This window comes from Marmota marmota, unplaced genomic scaffold (genome assembly GCF_001458135.2).
Source record: "Marmota marmota marmota unplaced genomic scaffold, marMar, whole genome shotgun sequence".
Classification (NCBI taxonomy): Eukaryota; Metazoa; Chordata; class Mammalia; order Rodentia; family Sciuridae; genus Marmota; species Marmota marmota.
This window is the reverse complement of record NW_025999964.1, coordinates 451,502-460,216: the sequence shown is the minus strand read 5'-3', so window position 1 is coordinate 460,216 and position 8,715 is coordinate 451,502. Positions and strand designations below refer to the sequence as shown.

Below are 8,715 nucleotides of genomic sequence, written 5' to 3'. Positions count from 1 at the left end.
CCTGCGCCCCAGCGCCCTAACCCTGCACGCCTCTCCGGCCGCCACGCTCAGCCTCCGCTAGCTGGTTCGCGGGGACGCGGGACTCGGCAGCGCAGGCCGGGCTGCAGGAGCAGCCCCACGTCTGTAATGGCTCTTTCACGCAGCGGGCCCCGTGGGAACGTCAGGTGGCGTTCAGTCTCCGGAACACATGCCAATGGAAAATAAATTAATGGCCCACTCTTATTTTTTCCTTTTTCCGTCCTCTGGCTTTTACTGGCTTTGACCTACAAGTGATGCACATACAGTTCGTAGCCACATGGCCTCAACTAGGGAAATGTGGGCATATGGCCATTGGTGAGTCGGAAAATTGTCCCTTATTATTACCCTATTTCATTTAACTCAGGATGCCATTATTTTGTAAATAAGAAAACTGCTAGCAACTACGTGGCTATGGTTAACGAACCACACTCATTTGCCCACCTGCCGTATGCCAATCGCTCAAAGGACAGGTTTTGCAAGTTTTTTCAGAATATCGCCAAATGTGGAGGTGGGAGAGCAAGCCTCGGATCCTGCCTCGTCCAGGATAGAGTTTGGGGTGGGGGTGGCTCACGGACTGAAACGGTGGAGAAGAGATTGGAGATTAGGAAATAATCAGTAATTTGTGTGTGATCAAACTTGGTCTTACCATCGACCACATGTCAGAGGTGTTATTTGTACCTCTAAAATTGGTGTTTTGTTTCCCTTGTTGGCAGTATTGGAGATTAAACCCGGGGGCCTTGCACGTGCTAGGCATTGAACCACTAAGAGGCATCCCCAGCCCTTTTTGAGACAAGTGCTCAGTGAAAGGAAAGTGACCACAACGCTCGGAGTGACCAAGAGATCTTTTTGCAGCAGTGCAACAGAGGAGAAAAGAGAGAGAGAGAGAGAGAGAGGAGAGAGCATGCGTGCAAGGGAGACAGATCAAGAGAGAGAGACAGAGCAAGAGAGGGTTTTAGATGGGCAGAGAGTCTCTGGAGCCAGAGGAGTTGGTCATGAGTTGTAGGTCTCTGTCTTGGGCATCAGGGCTGGTAGTCTTAAAGAAGTGGTTGACTGACCAACTGGTTGGTGAATTTGTGTATCTGATCTTGCAGGAACTTCTGTAGGCAATTTAACATACATGGTCCTATTAGGAGAAACATAGACAGGACTAATAGGGGTCCTGTTGGGGGGGGGGCGGGAGCCAAGGCCATACTTGACTGAACATTCCCCATGGAGCCTGTTGGCCTAGTTGCTGTCTCCTCTTTTGTAGCTGTTCTTGTCTTTCATTACTACTAGGAATGACTTTTCAGTTTAACTGGTTTTGGTAGGTGTTTAAGATCAAGCTGGTCAAAATTGACTTTGTTTTTATCTATTGTTAAGAGTCAGCCGAGTTCCTATATGGGTCACTCCTGGGGGAACTTGAGAGCAGCTTCTTAGTTCTGCTAGTGCCATTTGCGCTAGGATGGGTCCAGGTCTTGCTTGACCATGTGGCTTCTCTTGGAAGCATCAGGGATGTCTCCTGTCTCCAATGAGCCTCCTATTCACAGCAAGTGCACTGATTAGCTTTTCATTCTCCAGTGGTCTCATTAATCTCCCTGATCAGGAGGTTATGTGGCCCAGAGTTGCAAAGTTCTTTAGAGAAGTTCCCCATTCCCTGGATTTCAGACTGACTCAGAGGGCCAGAGCCAAATATTGGTTTTCTTGGCCATTTTAATTTAACTTTAAGTCTTGATCATAAACATCCAGCAAAGTCAGTTTCACCTTAAATTGAGAGTACTGGGCTTTAGCTGAAGTCTGGCCCACTTTGGAGTCATTCTGACATACAGTAAGATGGGAGGCACAGCCTTATCTCAGGTAAGGCTAAGATTTATAAATATTAGGTAAAGTGTTCTATTATTGAACTGATCTTTGTTTTAAAATATCATTTTATAAAGTTTACATATATTGTTGCTTGATGTCACATGAATACTAATACAATATGATATTGCATTTAAATTGTACCCAGTTTATAGAACTTTATATTAATCTTACTGATAACAGGTCCAGTTATAGAACATTAAGTGATATAAATAAATCTCCAATATGTTATTTTTATAAGTCTAAAATTCCATGAAACCTTTTAGAGAACACCAGCTTGATATAATTTTTTAAAAGCTTCTATCTTAATGAATTATTTACCTGGAAAATATGAACACATTTAATACACAAAGAAGAGTAATAGTACCACAATTACATTGATGTTTTATATTAATCAAGTTTAGCTCTTAAAGAAATAACATATTACAATATTGCAAAATAACAGTTGTTGTTTAACCATAGGTTGTATACACAGACTTTCTTTAGCACTTACTTACATCTATATAGCCAATGTACACAGACCGTCTTTATCACTTGCTTAAACCCTCTTGTTTACTTAATAGACTCTCTTATCCAGAAACACATTTTTCTTCTATTAAATCCATACCTAGAACCTTCTAATTTCTCTTTCCAACAGCTACAAAAGAGGAGACAGCAACTAGGCCAACAGGCTCCATGGGGAATGTTCAGTCAAGTATGGCCTTGGCTCCCCGCCCTCACAGGACCCCTATTAGTCCTGTCTATGTTTCTCCTAATAGGACCATGTATGTTAAATTGCCTACAGAAGTTCCTGCAAGATCAGATACACAAATTCACCAACCAGTTGGTCAGTCAACCACTTCTTTAAGACTACCAGCCCTGATGCCCAAGACAGAGACCTACAACTCATGACCAACTCCTCTGGCTCCAGAGACTCTCTGCCCATCTAAAACCCTCTCTTGCTCTGTCTCTCTCTCTTGATCTGTCTCCCTTGCACGCATGCTCTCCCCTCTCTCTCTCTCTCTCTCTTCTCTGTTGCACTGCTGCAAAAAGATCTCTTGGTCACTCCGAGTGTTGTGGTCACTTTCCTTTCACTCAGTAAGTTGCCTAGGTTGGCCTGGAATTTGGGATGATCCTGCCTCAGCCTTCTGAGTAGCTGGGATTACAGACATGAGCCACCAGATACCCACCTTTAAGTTGGTGATTTTTGTAGTTGCTTAAAAGCAAGTAACTTGAGAAGGTAAAGGAACTAAGAAGGTGAAGAAGCTTAGGGTGTAGCTCAGTGAAAGATGGCTCGCCTAGCATTTGTGTACACCCTGTGTTCATCCCCAGCACCGGAAAAAGAAAAAAAAAAAAAATCAAGTGGGTTAAGTCTAGAGAGTTATCAGGTTTCCCCTTGGCATTATGATGAGCTATCAAATGTTTTCACATGTTCTTACAGAAAAGATGACCGTGAATGTTCAATGACTGTCAATTTACTGCACAAAATCTACATCTGTAATTAATGTTATATCCTTACTATTCTGTACATTTATCCATACCTCTATCCATCAGTCATTCTTGTTTTCAGATGACTTTCAATCAAGACAATTGCAACATTCATACATGCACCCCTAATGTTTAGTAGAGTTTCTTGCACATAGTAGAAGCTTAATCTTTGACAAAGGGATAATTAGGTATTTGTCAAATCTAATGTGTTTATCATTAACTAGTATTTTTTTTTCTTCTAGGTAAAATGCATGATGGGGGTGGGTACTGGGTATTGAATCCAAGGGTGCCTTACCACTGAGCTTCATCTCTAGTCCTTTTTATTTTATTTTGAAACAAAATCTGACTAAGTTGCTCAACATTTCAATCCCCCTGCTTCAGCCTCCTGAGTCACTGGAATTATATGCATGGGCCAGCATACCTGACACAATGCATGAATCTTAAATAGACCATTCATGGAGTTTTGACAAATGAACACATGTGTAACCCAAAACTCTAGCAAGATACAGAACACCATGCTGGGTATGGCGGCACATGGCTGTAATCCCAGTGACTAGGGAGGCAGAGGCAGGAAGATCAAAAGTTCAAGGCTGTCCTCAGCAATTTATCGAGGTCCCCAGCAAGTCAGTGAGACACTCTCTTAAAATAAAAAAAAAAAAGATACAGAACATTATCATCACTCTTTCTAGTACCTCTTTCTAGTCTCTACACCCAGACCCCATCATTCTGATTTTTGCACTATAGATTATTTTACCATCTACCAGAACTTAGAAGATGGAATCATACAAACTGAAATCAAATCCCATGCATGTGTGAGTTTGTCTGAATGAACCCAACTACTACACGTATAACTAAAAAGTTATGATTTTAATGTAGCCATATAGCGGGTAATCTTTGGTGTCCGGCTTCTTTTCAGATTTGTCCCTTTTTGGTGCATTTCATTTGGGGGGGGGGGGGCGGCCGGGGCACTATTTATTAAACTCAGGGGCACTTAACCACTGAGCCACATCCCCAGCCCTGATTTGTATTTTATTTAGAGACAGGATCTCTCTAAGTTGCTGTAGGGCCTCAATAAGTTGCTAAGGCTGGCTTTGAACTCTTCGTGATCCTCCTGCCTCAGTCTCCTGAGCCACTGGGATTAAAGTCATGTGCCACTGTGCCTGGCTCTAAACCAATTTTGAATTCCTGAAATAAACCCACTAGTCTTTAGTAGATAATCTTTATGATGTGTTGCTGAATTTTGTTCTAGAGCTCTTTGTTCATTCTTGTGGATTTGAGTGAATTCTGGTGTCATTTCCTTTTAGCTTGAAGAACTTTTTTAGAATTTCTAGTAGGGCGAGAATTTGTTCATTTCCAGGGCTATTTATTTATTGGTTTTGGGGATCTAATCTAGGGCCACTTTACCACTGAGCTACATCCCCAGTCCTTTTTTATACTTTATTTTGAGACAGGGGCTCACTAAGTTGCTGAGGCTGACCTCAACTTGCGATCATCCTGTGTCAGCCTCCCAAGTTGCTGGGATTACAAGTGTGTGCCACCATGTCAACTTGCCAGGGCTTTATTTTAAGAGTAAATTTCATTAATCAATTAATTTGTTGGTTGTATGGTGCTGGGAATTGAACCCAGGGCCTTGTACATGCGAGGCAAGCATTCTACCAGCTGAACCACATCCCCAGACCTATCCAGGGTTTTTTGTTTTTATTTATTTATTTTAAAATATTTTTTTTAGTTGTAGATGGACACAATATCTTTATTTATTTATTTTATGTGGTGCTGAGGATCGAACCTAATGCCTCACACATGCAAGGCAAGTGCTCTCCCACCGAGACACAACCACAGCCTGCCAGGGCTTTTTAATTAATTATTTATCTATTTTTAATGCAGGATACTGCCCAACTGCCAAAAACTCAACCTTCTAAAATCTGTTGATGTCAATTCACATGAAGAGTAATCAAGTTGCCCTACATGTGCCACTCACTACAAAAGCCCTTTTTTTTCTTTTCTCTTTTTGTCCTAGGGACTGAACCCAGGGCCACACCATCATTGACAGGCTTTACTTTTCCTTCAGCATTCTGAACATTATTTTACGACCCTTATGGCCTCCATTGCCTCTTATGAGACCTCAGTGGTTAATTGTACTGTATGTAGTCCCCTTTATGTGATGAGTCATTTCTTTCCTGCCACTTTCATGATATTCTTTGACATGTGGCAATCTGATTGTGGTGTATGTAGGTGTGACTCTCCTGTGTTCATTCTCTATGGGGTTTTGGTGCCTGGGCCTGTGTCTAGTTGTATTGTGTGGCTCTTGAGGAAGGACAAGACAGATCACAGCTAGTCTACTCTGGTGGTGCTCCAGAGGCAGCATAAATCTTATATCACAGCTTTGCCTTTTCAATTTATTGGTGAATAACTTGGTATTTGATATTCTTAGTGATAGAGTTCCTTTTCTTTGATCCTTCTGTGTCAGAAATAGCTGGCTTTGTTCTAGCCATTCTGTGTATGCTGCAAGGTGGTTAAAGAACCATGCATACAAACTATGTCTGGCGACCAGTTATAGAAACAAGGAATGTATTAGTTTTGCATATTTTCTCAATCCTTGTTATATTATATATTTTCACATACTAATCACTTTTCTCCTTTTCATTTTAAAAAATATATGTGTTTCTAGAGGTTAATTTCACTATTTAAGTGTTAACGTAAGAGACTTCTCAGTGGGACAGCAACAGCATTTTAGGAGTATTCAAAACAGCCAGTGATAGATATACTGCCTATTGTGAATGTGCATATCTTCCTATTAGGGGAAGAATGAGGATTTTCTTCACTTGCAATAAAATAAAAGTATCTGGTCAGATGAAAATACAGAGTTGTTTACTTGCTGCATGGAAGTACAAACGTATGAAAAGATGCATACGGAGCTGACTAAACCAGTTTTCCACCTGTTCTCCTCACCTCCATGATGTGAATTTTTGCCAGTAGCGGTTTGGAGAATCCCTGCAGGAGGAACAGACTTCTTGGTTCCCATGTGCATTCTTTCTCTTCTTGATCCTATTGTGTGACCACCAGTGGCATATGGGCCCATCCACTTGCACTTACCTGCATCAAGTTTTGGTGCCGCACTGTGGATAGCTGGCCACTGAGCTTCAGTGGCATCCCAAGTGGATTCCCAGGGAGTCGCAGGCATCTCAGTGATAGGTTTCCAGCCTTGGCCCCCCCTGTGCCTTGGAAGGTGGACTCCTGCCCACCAAGCTCTGCTCTGCAGCTGCATATAACTCTACCCCAGGGCAACCACGGGAATGTCAGATGGGCTGCATTCACACTTCTCTAACAAGAAGTGACCTCCCATTTGGGGGAAGAGATCCTCTTCCAAGTTTTCTCTTTCGTGAATACAGTTGTTTTTATTCACTTATAATCTCATTATTGATAATAATATTTATGTCAAGCTTTCTCTGTTGAAATCATTGTGTGGTTTCTGTCTCCTTAGGGATTCTGATGCTGATACCATTGCAGAGGAGGAAAGAACAAGCAGGAATAGGGGATTTGAAGAGTGTGTGTGGTGCAGGCTTGAGGTTTGAAATAGGATTTCCAGGGAAGTGAGGGGCAATGGAAGCATACCAATAACTAGGGGGAAGAGCATGCAAAGATACAGGGACAGTGAGAGCAAATGGCCTGTGCAGGAGGTTATTATGATCAGCCAAATGAAAAAGGGAATAGTAGGGGAGATAAAATCACACAAGGGCAACAGTGAGGGCTCTGACTTTCATCCTGTGTGAGGCAGAAGCCCCTGGGGGCAGAGGTGTGAACTGACCTATTTTAACTGGATCCCTTTGGGTGCCGTGCTGTGCTGACTTGACCTACTGCAGGTGCTCCAGGACAGAAGTAGGGAGTCTCTGGGAAGGCTGTTGTGAGTCAGGTGAGGGAAACTGGTCTTGTAACAGCACGTTCTTAGTAGAGCGCTGGCTACAGGTTTGCTGATTAATCTAGTGTGGGTGTGAATGGAGGTGGACTCCTGCCCACCCAGGGACTCTGAGCACAGGAAGAGTATCAAAGGCAGGCAGACAGTTGCACGTTTATGGCTATGGGACATCTGCATCTGTTGCCCCGTCCCAAGACCCCATTTGGCAGCTCGGCCCAGCAGCACCTCCAATTTATGCAGGGAGGGGCCGGTGAGCAAGGGCAACTCACAGCAAGACAGCGCCAGACAACCTGGGCGTCCTCTTCCCGGTCCACAGGCTGTCGCGTTTTAACCTCCATTTCTTGGAAGCTAACTCCAGGGAACTCCGCTGCTCGTTCCGGGTCAGGCTGTTTCAGACCTCGCGTCCAAGGAGTTGCGGTCAAAGTGCCCCAACGTGAGTGGCCATGAGAAGAGACCCCAGGCCACTTGTGGGTTATGGTGCGAGGGCTCCTCTTGCATTAGAAAGTGCAGTATCCCGGGCTGGGGTTGTGGCTCAGTGTTAGAGTGCTTGCCTAGCATGCATGAGGCACTGGGTTCGATCCCCGGAACCACATAAAAATAAATAAAATAAAGGTATTGTGTCCATCTACAATTTTAAAAAAGAAAAGAAAAGGGGGCTGGTGTTGTGGCTCAGGGGTAGAGCGCTCGCCTTGCACCTAGCACGTGCAAGGCGCTGAGTTCGATCTTCAGCACCACATAAAAATAAATGAAATAAAGGTATTGTGTCCAACTACAACTAAAAAATAAATATTTAAAAAAAGAAAGTGCAGTCTCCCAAGCAAAAGTTAATTAAGCTTGAGAAAGGCGCACCTCGCCCCGCAGAAACCGGCGAAGCGGTAGCTCTTAGCCGGGGGGGGTGGAGGTGTGGGGGGGGGCTGGGGGTCCGCGCCTCCCCGGCCGCCAGGAACCACGCCCGGTCAATCGAAACCACGCCCATATCTCCGCCCACCCAGGCCCCGCCCCGCGCGGCTCCGCCCAGCAGTGCGCGCGCCCGAGCGAGGCCCCGCCCCGGAGCGCGCTCGTCGCCGCCATTTTGGAGCGACCGGAGCGGCGCCCGCGGCCCCGAGGCGGCCCCGAGCCCGTCCCGAGCCGCTGCGGCCGCGCCAGTGTCCCGAGGCGCCGCGCTCCGGGCCGGGCTCATGTGCGTGCGGCCCGCCTCAGGCCGCCCGGGCTTCGCCTCCGCCCGCGCCCCGCCCGGGCCTCCGAGGAGCCGCCGCCACCCCCGGGCCCGCGGGGCAGGTGAGTGCGGCCGCGCGCGCTGAGGCCCGGCGTGGAGGGACCCCGCCGGAGGCGCCCGGGCAGTTGCCCCTCGGGTCGGCCCGCGGGCCCGCTGCCGGTAGTACCCCGTCAGCCCGCCCGCCGCTAGTGTCGTCCCCTCTCCGCCGGTCGGCGCCCGCTGTCAGTGACCGTCCCTCCGCCTGGCAGGCCCCCCTGCCCCTTCC

General features: G+C 45.9%; 1 protein-coding gene and 1 non-coding gene across 3 annotated transcripts in view; one reads left to right on the top strand and one right to left on the bottom strand.

Moving 5' to 3' along the window:
- Window positions 1-5,144: 5,144 nt before the first annotated feature.
- Window positions 5,145-5,315, bottom strand: LOC125616856. The gene has a single exon (XR_007347642.1). It is a non-coding gene; the product is annotated as a U11 spliceosomal RNA (small nuclear RNA).
- Window positions 5,316-8,366: 3,051 nt separating this feature from the next.
- Window positions 8,367-8,715, top strand: part of Ppp6r2 (protein phosphatase 6 regulatory subunit 2) — a 97,907-nt gene continuing 97,558 nt past the window's right edge. The window contains exon 1 of one of the 2 annotated variants that reach the window (XM_015506902.2): window positions 8,367-8,512. The gene's annotated coding sequence lies outside the window, so the exon portion shown is untranslated. The remainder of the gene's footprint in view (window positions 8,513-8,715) is intronic. The other variant, XM_048803187.1, reaches the window with a different exon arrangement.